The sequence below is a fragment of the Hemitrygon akajei genome, unplaced genomic scaffold (assembly GCF_048418815.1).
Source record: "Hemitrygon akajei unplaced genomic scaffold, sHemAka1.3 Scf000092, whole genome shotgun sequence".
In the NCBI taxonomy this organism is placed as follows: Eukaryota; Metazoa; Chordata; class Chondrichthyes; order Myliobatiformes; family Dasyatidae; genus Hemitrygon; species Hemitrygon akajei.
Genome location: NW_027331978.1, coordinates 717,026 through 731,227, shown reverse-complemented (window position 1 = coordinate 731,227; position 14,202 = coordinate 717,026). Strand labels below are relative to the sequence as shown.

The 14,202-nt window shown below is 44.0% G+C and overlaps 1 protein-coding gene across 1 annotated transcript in view; it reads left to right on the top strand.

Annotated features, from left to right (window-relative positions):
* The first annotated feature begins 214 nt into the window (after positions 1-214).
* LOC140722903 (uncharacterized) overlaps positions 215-14,202 on the top strand; it is a 93,576-nt gene continuing 79,588 nt past the window's right edge. Inside the window, exons 1-3 of the mRNA XM_073037544.1 lie at positions 215-352; positions 2,200-2,366; positions 5,755-5,922. The gene's annotated coding sequence lies outside the window, so the exon portion shown is untranslated. The remainder of the gene's footprint in view (positions 353-2,199; positions 2,367-5,754; positions 5,923-14,202) is intronic.

The window sequence follows — 14,202 nt, the reverse complement described above, 5'->3', positions numbered from 1 at the left end:
TTTAAGGTGAGAGGAGATGTGAGCGGCAAGTTTGCTTCTGTCCACAGACTAATGAGTAGCTGGAGTCTCTGCCTGGGGCGGGGGTGGGGGGTGGGGTGGTGGTCCCCAATCCTGACACGTGATCCCGTTTGCCCCTCCCATATAACCGCAGATGGGCAGCATCTGCGCGTCTGTTTCGGAGGCCCCGCCTCCCGATGATGTAACAATCTCTTCGCGCATGTTCACAGTCTCCGGGTGGACGGTGTAATCCTCTCGCTCAGAGCTGAAGTGGGTCGGCTGTGTGTTCGTGAAAGACTTTCGTCTCTTCCGTCAGGATCACTGTCTGTGGGCCGAAGATATCTCTTTCCCATCGGTGAGTATTGAGACCGATCCCGAGCGGGGAGATCCGATGTTGGCCGTGAGCCCCGAACTGAGGGCCAGGAATTCATTTGTTTCCAAACTATCTGGGCTCGTCAGAAATGTGTTGACTTCACTTAATCTGCATTGAACGATCCAAACCAGGAGCCCAGGCTGTCTGTTTCCGCAGAGTTGAAATGGTAGTCCCGCCGACAGGTCACGTGAGGCTGTGTGCCGCAGATTCGCCCCGCCCTCCGCTTTGTGACGCCAGATCACGTGGTGTGATTTTGGCCGCTGAGTCTCATTAACTTCCCCGAACTCTCCTCGTTTCCTGAGGCTCCTCACATTTGTCCTGGAGCTTTATGGCTGTTGTGTCTTCTCCCGGAGTGGGGTGGGTGAGAAAGGAGAACGTCCCAGGTTTGATTTCACTGCCTGCTTTACCGAGGGACTGGGAAGTCTAGGGGCGAGAGTGGTTTCTGTGATGTGCTGCTCTGTATCCGAAGGTCTGTGCCGTTCCTCACAGTCTCGGGCGGAGCAGTTACCATGCAGAACGTGAAGTGTCCGGATGGGAAACTTTCTATGCTGTGTTGTTAAAAATTTGGTGAGGGTCAAAGTATATATGACAAAGTTCTTTTTGTTTCTTCTAACTTTGTCATTTTTGAATCTTTTATACAGTAGTATGTATCATTAATTCAGTAGCTATGGTGTGTTCTGACGTCTCCGGATCGGCTTTTTCGAGTTTACAACAGTAGGAATAGACCCGTGAGTCTGGTGTTCAAACTGTGTTTGGAAATTCCCCCACCCCTCACTGTCACCAGTCTGTCATTCGGTGGAAATCAAGCAGAATCTCAAGTTGCTGGAGATCTGCACTAAAAACTGTAAATGTTTGAAGTTATTCTGACAAAACGTCATTAACCTGATATGTAAAGTTTGTTCCCCTCCCCGCAGCTCTTCCTTACCTGCTGACCGTTTCTGGTAATTCCAGCTTCCTTTTATTACATTCGCCCTGGACTGGTTTATATTTCCTGAAATGGACCTGATTTAACGTGGAAATGGAAATGACTCATTCTGTGATAGTACATCAGTAAATGAAGCACAACTTTTCCCTGTCAATTATCCTGGTACCAGTTTGTCTGTTATTGCTGGAAATGTGTTCAGTGCAGTTGTTGCTAATGAGGTTCACATGAATAATCTCAGGAATGATCGGCTTTATGTATGAGGAGCATTTGATGGTTCTGGACCTGGAGTTCAAAGGGATGGTGGGGGTGGAGTTCAGAGGGACGGTGGGGGTGGTGGAGGGATGTATGGTTAAGTAAACCTACCGAATGCTGAAAAGCCTGGATACAGTGGACATGGAGAGGATGTTTCCATTAGACTGTGATCTGACAGCACAGTCTCGGAATAAAGAAGCTTCCCTTTAAAACTGAGTGGAGAAAAAAATTTGGCCAGAAGATGTCTGATCTGTGGAATTTGTTGCCACAGAGGTTGGTTGAGGCTGCCATTTGGGTATATTTATGGCAGAGATTAACATATTCCTGATTGCTGAGTAGCTCAGGGTTACAGGAGGAAGGCAGGAATATGGTGTTGGAATGAAAATCAGCTGTGGTTGAGTGGTGGAGCAGATCAGATGGATCAAATCACCTAGTTCTGTTCCTTATGTCTTACCATGACTGAATATTGGCTCCTTCTGATCCCATATCGTCTTGTGTCATGTGAGGGACAATAACCGATTGTTCACTGAGATCATTACTGTATTGCCTTCAATGTTTAAGTTTCAGTGAGATTTGTTCAGAGTAACATTAAGCAGAAATGTTTGGTTCTCCTTTTTATTGTTAATGTGCTCCATTATCTCTCTGGTTAAAGTTAGACCTGCGATGAGAGATTTATTGGAAGAAAAACCCAACTGGAAGCAAACCACGACTGAAGACGAGGGAACAGCAACAAGTGAACCAGCCCGAGGACTGAGAGCTTCAACTGGAGAGAACCCATCTGACTCGGAGATTCCAGTGATTCAGTCAAGAGAAAGTTTGGTGAGTCTCATTCACTCAAACACTGGTCCTTTAGACATTACATACCTGTACAAGGAAAGGTAGGAAACAGCTGGAGTGAGACTGAATGTGCCCAGAAGAACCAGTTATGCCTCTGCCAGACCCAGTTGCAATCAGTCCAGGTCTGATACTGTGCTTCCAGCAGCCCAGCCCTTTAAAACCACTCCCATTCTGTGGAAATCGAATCCGGAGAAAGTCTCTCAGAGACCGTATAAGTACAAACTCTTTATTCCAAGTACCCGGGGCTTACTCAGTTAGTCGCTCAAACAGGAACAGTCAATGACTGTTCCCACCGAATCCAGTAACTGACCAACAATTCCTCTTACACCGCAGATATATCCATCCAGATACTACCCACACAAGACAGGCTGGAGCCAAAGCTACTTACTACAAGACATCCCTAAAGACAAGTTACAAAATAGTCCTAATGGCTTACACACACAGAGCAGACTGACACTGTCCTATCTCTACACATGAGTGCACAAGGAGAGAAGCATCCTGAAACCCTAGCTAGCTACCCACAAGAAGAAATATGGCTCAGCATGGCTTAGCACAGGCATGGGCAAACTACGGCCCGGGGGCCATATGCGGCCCGTTAAGCTTTTTAATCCGGCCCGTAGAACTTGATGAAATTATATTAATAAACCTTGTTAACGTTTTTTCCCCCGCAACTCTGGCGTTTTCACCACAACAAAACTAAATCCAGACTTTGATGCGCTGGCTAAAAAGGGAGACCAACAACACTGTTCCCACTGAAATTAAAAATAAGTTTCTTCGTTGTGTTATGTAAAAAAAATGCATTTGAAAATATTTTTTTCAATAAGCCTTACATGTTACATGTCATTTCTGTTAAGTGATGGACATGAGTAGTGCGCAGGTGCACGTACGTTCTCAAAATAAAAAATGCGCTCCAGATCAAATAACGCGCTCCGCATACTGGGGCACTGTCACTGTTCTGACCTTGTGCTGGTCGTTGTTGAGTTTTGGCACAGGGGACAATTGAATAAGAAGGAGCAGGACAAGTCGACCTGCATCTCCTACCGATTTTGAAATAAAGACAGTCAGGAGGAGAGTGATGATGATAATATCTTGAAGGATAACAGAATTTTCAGTGCTTTAAAATAATAACTGTTACTATTAAAAAAGCTGTACTTTATTCATTTAATTTTCAGTGTTTTAAAAGTCATTTCAATAAATAGCTAAATACCATGGCACTTCAAAGACAGATATTTTGTTGCAATGCATTTGTTCATTTTCAATTGAAATTAAAGCACATGTTTTCTACATATCCCATGATATTTTATTTTCTCTTATGAGGTGTATTACCAAAGCACTCCGTCCATCTGCTCCTGGTCCGGCCCCCCTGTCAAATTTTAGAACACTTTGTGGCCCACAAGTCAAAAAGTTTGCCCACCCCTGGCTTAGTACATTGGTTGATCATCAGCAGTTTCTTTCAGAAAAACAGGCTGCTATTTTTTTAATGAAGTGTTAACCCTTTTACCTTTTTTGATGTTAAAACCACTGTCTTTATTTGTATCTACTTATAATATAACAAATTAAGCAAAATAATCAAAAGTTAAAAGTGTTATGAGTACACATATGTGTAAATATAACTCCCAAACCACTGAGCTCAGGGAATACCAAGCTCAAAGTCTTGAGATGGTGAAGTATGAAAGTTCAGTTCATCGAGAGAGAGATATTTGTAATCCAAGGTGAATGTCGAGAGAAGGCAATTACATTGAATTCCACAAATTCCACAGTGGTAAAACAGGATAACAGTCGCTGTAGGTCTTATCCGTCGTTGTTCTAAATCCACATACGACACAGAGTGTCCTTTCTCACAAGTGGTTACCCAATAACACACATAGACATTACATACCTGTACAAAGGAAGGTAGGAAATAGTTGGAGTGAGACTGAATGTGCCCAGAAGTACCAGTTATGCCTCTGTCAGACCCATATGCAATCAGTCCAGGTCTGGTAATGTGCTTCCAGCAGCCCAGCCCTTTGAAACCACTCCCATTCCCTCGCAGTGGTTACTCTTGCACCTTCTGAAGTAGCTTTTGGTCAGTTCTGAGTGGGGAGAGGGAAAGAGAGGGGAGTGTTCATACTGACTGTCTTTCAAAAAAAGTAATTGTTTGAACTTGCTGCAAACTCTCTACCCATACCCTGTACTTTCTCAACTAAATTATTGACATAGATGGCAAGTAGCAATGGGTGTAACCCCAGGAAACGTCACTAAGCATGGGACTCGAGTCCAAGAGACTCTCAGGGTCGGTGAGTGGCAGGTTCAGCTGTGCGACTCTGTGAGGTTGGGTCCTGGGATATCAGTTTTTGATCCAAGTAAAATTGGTGGAAATCAAGCAGAATTTCAAGTTGCTGGAGATCTGCACTAAAATCTGAAATGTTTGAAGTCATTCGGATGAAACGTTATTAACCTGAATTATAGATCCCAAAGCTGTTCCTTACCTGCTGAGTGTTTCTGGTAATTCCAATTTCTTTTTATTACATTCACCTTGGACTGATTTGTGTTTCCTGAAATGGACCTGATTTAACCTGGAAATGGAAATGACTCGTTCTGTGATAGTACATCAGTAAAGAAAGCACAACTTTTCCCTGTCAATTATCTGGTACCATTTTGTCTGTTATTGCTGGAAATGTGTTCAGTACAGTTGTTGCTAACGAAGTTTACATGAATAATCTCAGGAATGATCGGTTTTATGTTTGAGGAGCATTTGATGGGTCTGGGCCTATGCTCAATGGAGTTCAGAGGGACGGTGGGGGTGGTGGGGGGATGTATGGTTAAGTAAGCCTACCGAATGCTCAAAAGCCTGGATACACTGGAAAGGGAGGGGATGTTTCCATTAGACGGAGAGTCTGTGATCTGACCGCACAGTCTCAGAGTAAAGATACTTCTCTTTAAAACTGAGATGAGAAAAATTTTTTGGCTAAAAGATGTCTGATCTGTGGAATTTGTTGCCGCAGAGGTTGGTTGAGGCTGCCATTTGGGTATATTTATGACAGAGATTAATATATTCCAGATTGCTAAGTAGCTGCAGGGTTACAGGAGGAAGACAGGAATATGGTGTTGGAACAAAAATCAGCCATGGTTGAATGGTGGGGCAGACTAGATGGATCGAATCATCTAATTCTGTTCCTGTGTCTTGTATCATACCATGACTGAATGATGGCTCCTTCTTATCCCATATTGTTTTGTGACATGTGAGGGACAATAAAAGATTGTTCACAGAGATCATTAAATCTGCTTTCAATGTTTAACTGTCAGTGAGTTTTGTTCAGAGTAACATTAAGCAGAAATGTTTGGTTCTCCTTTTTATTGTTAATGTGCTTCATTATCTCTCTGGTTAAAGTTAGACCTGTGGTGAGAAATTTATTGGAAGAAAAACCGCAACTGGAAGCAAACCACAACTGAATACATGGGAACAGCAACAAGTGAACCAGCCCAAGGACTGAGAGCATCAACTGGAGAGAACCCATCTGACTCAGGGTTTCCATTGATTCAGTCAGGAGAAAGTTTGGTGAGTCTCATTTACTCAAACACTGGTCCTTTAGACATTACATACCTGTACAAAGGAAGCTAGGAAATGGTTGGGAGTGAGACTGAATGTGCCCAGAAGAACCAGTTGTAAAGAAGCCCTCCCAATGTTCCCTTTAAACTTTTCGCCCTGCACCCTTAACCCAAATACTCTGGGTTTTCTTCTCCCCTAGCCTCAGTGGATAAAGCCTCCTTGCATTCACTCTATCTGTACCCATCATAATGTTATATACCTCTATCAAGTCTCCACTCATTCTTCTACGCTCCAAGGAATAAAGTCCTAACCTATTCAACCTTTCTCTGTAACTCAGTTTCTCAAGTCCCGGCAACATCCTTGTAAACCTTCTCTGCACTCTTTCAACCTTATTAATATCCTTCCTGTAATTCGGTGACTAAAACTGCACACAGTACTCCAAATTCGGTCTCACCAATGCCTTATACAATCTCACCATAACATTCCAAGTCTTATACTCAATACTTTGATTCATAAAGGCAATGTACTAAAAGCTCTCTTTGCCACCCTATCTACCTGTGACACCACTTTTAGGGAATTTGGAATCAGTATTCCTAGATCCTTCTGTTCTAGTGCACTCCTCAGTGCCCTACCATTTACCCTGTATGTTCTACCTTGTTTTTTCCTTCCAAAGTGAAATACCTCACACATGTCTGTATTAAACTGCATCTGCCGTTTTTCAGCCCATTTTTCTAGCTGGTCCAGATCCCTCTGCAAGCGTTGAAAACCTTCTTCACTGTCCACTATTCCTCCAATCCTTGTATCATCAGCAAATTTGCTGATCCAATTTACCAAATTATCATCCAGATCATTGATATAAATAGTAAATAACAATGGACCCAGCACTGATCCCTGTGGCACACCACTAGTCACAGGCCTCCACTCAGAGAAGCAATCTTCCACTACCACTCTCTGACTTCTTCCATTGAGCCAATGTCTAATCAAATTTACTACCTTACCATGTACCTGAATCTTCCTAAGTAACCTCCGGTGCGGGACTTTGTCAAAGACCTTACTGAAGTCCATACAGACAACATCCACTGTCTTGCTTTCATCCACTTTCCTTGTAACCTCCTCGAAAACCTCTAATAGATTTGTTGAACATGACCTACCACACACAAAGCCATGTTGACTTGCCCTAATAGGTCCCTGTCTATCTAAATGCTTGTAGATCCTATCTCTTGGTACTCCTTCCAATAATTTACCCACTACCAACGTCAAACTTACCGGCCTATAATTTCCTGGATTACTTTTAGAGCCTTTTTTATACAACAGAACAACATCAGCTATCCTCAAATCCTCTGGCACCTCACCCGTAGGTAACGACATTTTAAGTATATCTGCCAGGGCCCCTGCAATTTCAACACTAGTCTTCTTCAAAGTCCGAGGGAACACACTGTCAGGTCCTGGAGATTTATCTACTCTGACTTGCCTCAAGATAGTAAGCTCCTCCTCCTCTTCTATCTGAAAAGGTTCCATGACCTCACGAATTGTTTGCCTTATTTCCATTAACTCCATACCAGTTTCCTTAGTAAATACAGGCGCAAAAAAAACAACATTTAAGATCTCCCCCATTTCTTTTGGTTCCATAAATAGCCGACCACTCTGATCTTCAATAGGACCAATTTATCCCATATCTGTAGAAGCTCTTAGGATTATCCTTCACCCCGACTGCCAAAGCAACCTCATGTCTTCTTTTAGCCCTCCTGATTTCTTTCTTAAGTATTTGTTTGCACTTTTTATACTCCTCAAGTACCTTATTTGCTCCCTGTTTCTTATACATGTCATACATCTCTCTCCTTCTTTATCAGAGTTCCAATATCCGTCGAGAACCAAGGTTCCTTATTCTTATTCACTTTGCCTTTAATCCTGAGACTTTGTTCCCAGCGTGTCCTCGTGGGCCATCCAGAAATGATTTCAGCTGGTGACAACCCTGTTTTCCCCTGTGGGGTAACCCTCATGTGGAATCGGGCTAATGGTCGGACCTTCAACCAAGTGAGTCCAGTCTCCGCTGTTAGTCTGGCCAGTTTACTCTTCAGAGTGCCATTGGCTCTTTCCACTCTGCCAGCGGCCCATGGGTGGTGTACACAGTGGAATTGTTGCTGGATAGCTAGTTCATTATGTACCCCTTTGGCCCACACTTTATGGTGAAAGTAAACATTGTCAGAGCTCAGCATCTCTGTCAGGCCGTACCTGGGAATTATATCCCGTAATAATACCTTCACAACAGTCAGCAGGATTGATGGTAGATGGAATTGCTTCAATCCATCTACTAAGCATATCTATAATAACTAAGCAGTATCTATAGCAATGTACTCTAGGCAATTCAATAAAATCAACTTGTAGACACGAGAAAGGTCCAACTGTCAAGGGAGTCGTACCTGGTGTGCAGGGCCCAGGTGTGTACAATTACGTACATAATCAAACAATATTGGTAAAAACTGTGTAGGAACACAAACCTGTCCCACTGGGTGATCCAAAAACCTATGTTGGGGTCTTTCTGGCACCCCATCTGGGATCGCAGTTTTCACTCCTCCTCAGAAGTGTCCCCCTGAAAATTACGTACCTCCTGCATGTCTGGCAAACCCATTCTGCTTTAGTCACGGAAGGTTGTTTGACGGGAACCCGAGGGGACTACAGCTACTGGGGATTTTGCCACAGTTTTCGCTGTCTAATCTGCTAAAGCATTGCCTTTAGTGACCAGGTTAGTCATGCGGGTGTGGGCTGCACATTTAATAATAGCCAAAACTCGAGGTAGCTGTAGAGCGGTGAGTAAGTTGTTTACAAAGGTGGCATTACTAATGGGGTGGCCAGAGGAAGTCAGGAATCCCCATGTTCCCAGAGAGCCCCGTAGTCATGTGCCATTCCAAATGCAAAACGGAGTCTGTGTAAACATTCCCACTTTTGTCTGATGCTGGGATACAGGCACGAGTCAAACAGCTCAGCCTTCTGGGTGGAAAAAGCTGCTTCTAAAGAGGCCTGCTCAATTAATTCACTGTCCATCACTATCGTATAGTCAGAATATTGTTATCTTGCTGGATCCACAAAAGAGCTTCCATCCTCATAAAATGTTGCCTCGGGATTGAGGGGATATTGCTAAATGGATGGGAGAGTCTGTCCTTCTTTCATGGTGATCCGGACAGGAGGCAGTTGGTGCGGCCGACTTCATGGTCTGCAGTTGCTCAGAGATTGGGTACAACGCCTTGCGTTTGGTCAATATTAAAAGAGAGTTTTACTAGATAATAGACAGTAGGTGCAGGAGTAGGCCATTCGGCCCTTCTAGCCAGCACCGCCATTCACTGTGATCATGGCTGATCATACACAATCAGTATCCCGTTCCTGCCTTCTCCCCATACCCCTTGACCTCGCTATCTGTAAGAGCTCTATCTAACTCTCTCTTGAATGCATCCAGAGACTTGGCCTCCACTGCCTTCTGGGGCAGAGTATTCCACATATCCACCACTCTCTGGGTGAAAAAGTTTTTCCGCATCTCAGTTCTAAATGGCCTACCCCTTATTCTTAAATTGTGGCCTCTAGTTCTGGACTCACCCATCAGCGGGAACATGCTTCTTGCCTCCAGCGTGTCCAATCCTTTAATAATCTTATATGTTTCAATCAGATTCCCTCTCCTCCTTCTAAATGCCAGTGTATACAAGCCCAGTCGCTCCAATCTTTCAACATATGACAGTCCCACCATTCTGGGAATTAACCTTGTGAACATACGCTGCACTCCCTCAATAACAAAAATGTACTTCCTCAAATTTGGAGACCAAAAACTGCGCACAATACTCCAGGTGGGATCTCACCAGGGCCCTGTACAGCTGCAGAAGGACCTCTTTACTCCTATACTCAATTCCTCTTGTTATAAAGGCCAGCATGCCATTAGCTTTCTTCACTGCCTGCTGTACCTGCATGCTTGCTTTCATTGACTGATGTACAAGAACACCTAGATCTCGTTGTACTTCCCTTTTTCCTAACTTGACTCCATTTAGATAGTAATCTGCCTTCCTGTTCTTGCCACCAAAGTGGATAACCTGTGATTTATCCACATTAAACTGCATCTGTCATACATTTGCCCACTCACCCAACCTGTCCAAGTTACCCTGCATTCTCATAACATCCTCCTGACATTTCACACTGCCACCCAGCTTTGTGTCATCAGCAAATTTGCTAATGTTACTTTTAATGCCTTCATCTAAATCATTAATGTATATTTTAAACAGCTGCGGTCCTAGCACCGAACCTTGCAGTACCCCACTGGTCACAGCCAATGTCCTGTCCCGTCTTCACTTCCAACTCCTTCCAGTATCGGGGTTAGCCCACAGGAAATCTTGCCAGTCTCCTTGGTGCTGGAGGCTTGTTTTGTCAGGGTGTAGGCAGGGAACCCAGGGCAAATCCTGTTGCTGGTATGGGGAACCACCAGTCCTGTCTGTCGCCAAAGGAAATCCAGAACTTCGGACAGTAATGAACTGCCCTCTCTTCCTTTAATGTGTCCAATCACCGTGAATGGGAAATTCTGTCCCTCGAGGGGTGCATAATATTGGCTTTCCTCAGTGACGCACCCCGTAAGGTCTGTACCTCAGTCGACTGTACTTCCTTAGAAGGTTGGCGTCATTCAATGTCTGTAGTGAGATGCTGAAGATGTTCTATAGGTCAGTTGTGGAGAGCGCCCTCTTCTTTGTGGTGGCGTGTTGGGGAGGAAGCATTAAGAAGAGGGACGCCTCACGTCTTAATAAGCTGGTAAGGAAGGCGGGCTCTGTCGTGGGCAAAGTACTTGAGAGTTTAACATCGGTAGCTGAGCGAAGGGCGCTGAGTAGGCTACGGTCAATTATGGATAACTCTGAACATCCTCTACATAGCACCATCCAGAGACAGAGAAGCAGTTTCAGCGACAGGTTACTATCGATGCAATGCTCCTCAGACAGGATGAAGAGGTCAATACTCCCCAATGCCATTAGGCTTTACAATTCTACCGCCAGGACTTAAGAACTTTTTAAAAGCTATTATTAATGCTTTTTGAGATAGTGATTTAGATGCATATCATATTTTTTACTGAGTTAAGTATTGTATGTAATTAGTTTTGCTACAACAAGTGTATGGGACATTGGAAAAAAAAAGTTGAATTTCCCCATGGGGATGAATAAAGTATCTATCTATCTATCTATCTATCAAAGCACAGAGTCACACGAGAGTCGGCCGCTGGCAGACGGGGTTCAAACGCAGTGGAGTCCGGATTAAGTGCCCACCACTGGGGGGGTTCAGAAACTAGGGAAGCTGTCGGTTGTTTGCCAGTTGCAGGGTGATAGAGAATCTGTGCAGAGAATCTCAACTTCCAACATACAGAGCAAGTCTCTCCCTGCTAGATTACACCCCCGTCTGGTGGTGACTGTAAATGAAACCTCACACTGGTTCCCCTGGAGTTTCACCTGCAGTGGCTGGGTACGTGAATACGTACGTTCCGTGTCTTCGAACCCAGACAGAGTGATTGTAGTGTCTGAAATCTGGAATCCCTTTTCCGATACTATTTCCAGATCAAGAGTGGTTGTGATTGCCCCCACATCAGTCATAAACAGAAATGAAATTCCAGCAACTTGCAATATTACATTGGGCTCTTCTTCAGGGGTGGAACTCACAGTAGGAAGCATCCTTGCTTTTCAATTTCTAAACGGGTTGTTGTCCCCACCTGTCCCTTGGTAGGTTTTTGTTCCCATTTCTGATCCCCAGATGTAGCCCACTCACATCCTCCTTTCCACTGAACATAGTCACTTTTAATATTAGTTCCCTTCAGGGTTGATCGGGATTCGAAAGTCGGGTCGCAATGATATGTTAAAGCTCATCATATTCGATTTCGGTCATTGTCAGGCCAATCCATATTATTTTTAATTGTTTTGGCTATCTTAATTGGTAAGCATTGGAGCAGTAGGGCATTAAACTGGGGGGACAGATTCCCATCATTAAAGGCTTGGTCTCCTGCGAAGGTGCCGTAGCAGGCCACAAATCACGACCAATAGTCTGGTCCCGATTCCCCAGGCTTAGGTTTGCATTCAAGTACTTTACTGATGTTAACAGGTTGCTAGAGAGCCCTTCCCAAGGCTTGAATAATCTGGTCTGTCTGTTCATTCTCACTATGTTTTCCCACCTGTAACTCCTGATAGCTTTGGTATCTCAAATGTGCCTTCCATTTCCACCCCTCGTCATGCAGAATCTTGTGGAATCGCAGTAAACATTTTTGTACTGCGGACACACTGAGCAAACTGTGCTGGTTTTTCTTTTCTATCTGGGGCCTGATTCATGATCATTATCATTTCTTGAGGCTTCCAGGGAAAATACACAGGAATCACTGAGGGCTGTCCCTCCTCCTGCTCGTGGATTGGGCAGCATTCGGGTGGGAATTGTCTTTGTGGAGCCACTAACTCTGGGGTTTTATTGGATTCTTCCCTCCCTGTCTCGGAATAATCCTCGGTATTCCCATTCGAGATCTTAGAGTAAAGAGAACCTCCCTTCCCTGTCCCGCTGTGTTACCCGAGCAGCCACCATTGGGGTTTGGGGGCACTGGGTGCACTTGGCCCCTCGTAAGGTAGGAGAGGTACAGGTGGTGCCCACTCCTCATCACGGTCACTGTCCTCAAACAGGGTCGGTATGACAGACATGGGTTTGGGATCCCTTGTTTCCCTATCAGTATGTAACAAAACCCAATTTCCTTCGGGATCAATAAAGTATATCTGTCTGTCTGACGTTCCTGCCCTTCTCTCCTATCTAGGCTGGCCTTGGTTTGCTTACTTTGTTTTTCCTGCTCTCATTTTCGGCATCCATGCACCCATTCACACTTCACTTTTAGCGTCTCCCAACCTTTGCAATACATACCTCTATCCCATTGTCACATGCATTCTTACTCCAACTTGCTAATAATATACTGTTCCACTGCACATCTGCTTTTCCTTCCATTCCCTTTACCACAACTTCTACTTCATTCCACAGTTCATTTTCCATATCAAATTTACTGCTTATTCTCATGAGGTAATATCCCAGGTTCCCCCCCAGTGGCCACATATTGTTCCCTGATTTCTTATTCAGCGCTGCACTCAACATTTGAAAATCTTTTTCCTTGTCTGGAAAACTCTCAATCGACTGCAATTGACCCATGTTCTCTTTGTCATTAACTCGGCACAAAGCCTCCTGCTCAATTATCAATCAGGTAAATTTACCCGGTTGGCACCTCCTGCGCAATTGATTAATTTACATGGCACATCTGCCTCCTGCCCACAAGCTAAGCAATCAGCCTTGGGTGAGGGACTGTACCTCCAAAGGAACTAACGGACAGCGACAAAAGTTAAAATACCTATTGGTCACCTGGTCAGTCTCTGCAGTCCCCAGAGTGGTCCAGCCAGTTGCTCAGCCCGTCTGCTTGGCACTCCCTGTATTGGGATCCTGTTCATGATGACAAATGTTGAAAGTTGAATCCAAATAAAACTCGGGAGCCCAGTTTCTTATCATCACCAGAGTTTATTGTGCATTCTCCTGCAGGAGTTTGAAACCCAGTTGTCAAAGGGAAGGCACATAAGCACTGCCACCATCTTAACAACTGGACTGACTTGTTATGGACTCAGGTTACAGCCGTATACTTGTACATATCAAGCTCATACATTACTCTTGCAAGATGTTATTTGAACTGGTACACCCAACACGTCTGTTGGTGCAAAACTTAATTACTTAGAATTGATAGTTTGCTAAATCAAGGTTTTAATTACTGATGGATGTACTGTCCAGTCCTTGTCAGTTATTCCCTTTGCAAGGCCCTGTTTAATTACAAACAGAAGTTCATTCCTGTCCTATCAGTGAGTCCTCCTCCATTTACTCAAACAAGAGTACAATCGTTATCAGCTAATGACGGTATAATGTATAATGTTATCAGCTAATGAGAGTACAATGTATAATGTTATCAGTTCTCAGTGTGTCTCTATGCAAGCTGCAGAGAGCTTGTAATGAGCCTGTCTTAGCTAAATGCTGAAGACTGAGTTCACTTCGGTTCAAAATTCCAATTCAGTCCCAATTATTCTTTTAGCCAGAGATTACATAGGTTCAAAATGATTTTTTTTATATATCCTCAATTCCTCAGGTGGGTTCAGGGGAAATATTTATGTCCAATATAGAAACTGGTGTTACATCTGTGTATTGTGGCGATGCAAAAGTTGCTGGAGAATTTGCAAGTGGGAAGAAGTGGAGTGATATTTGCAAATCTGAATTTTTAAA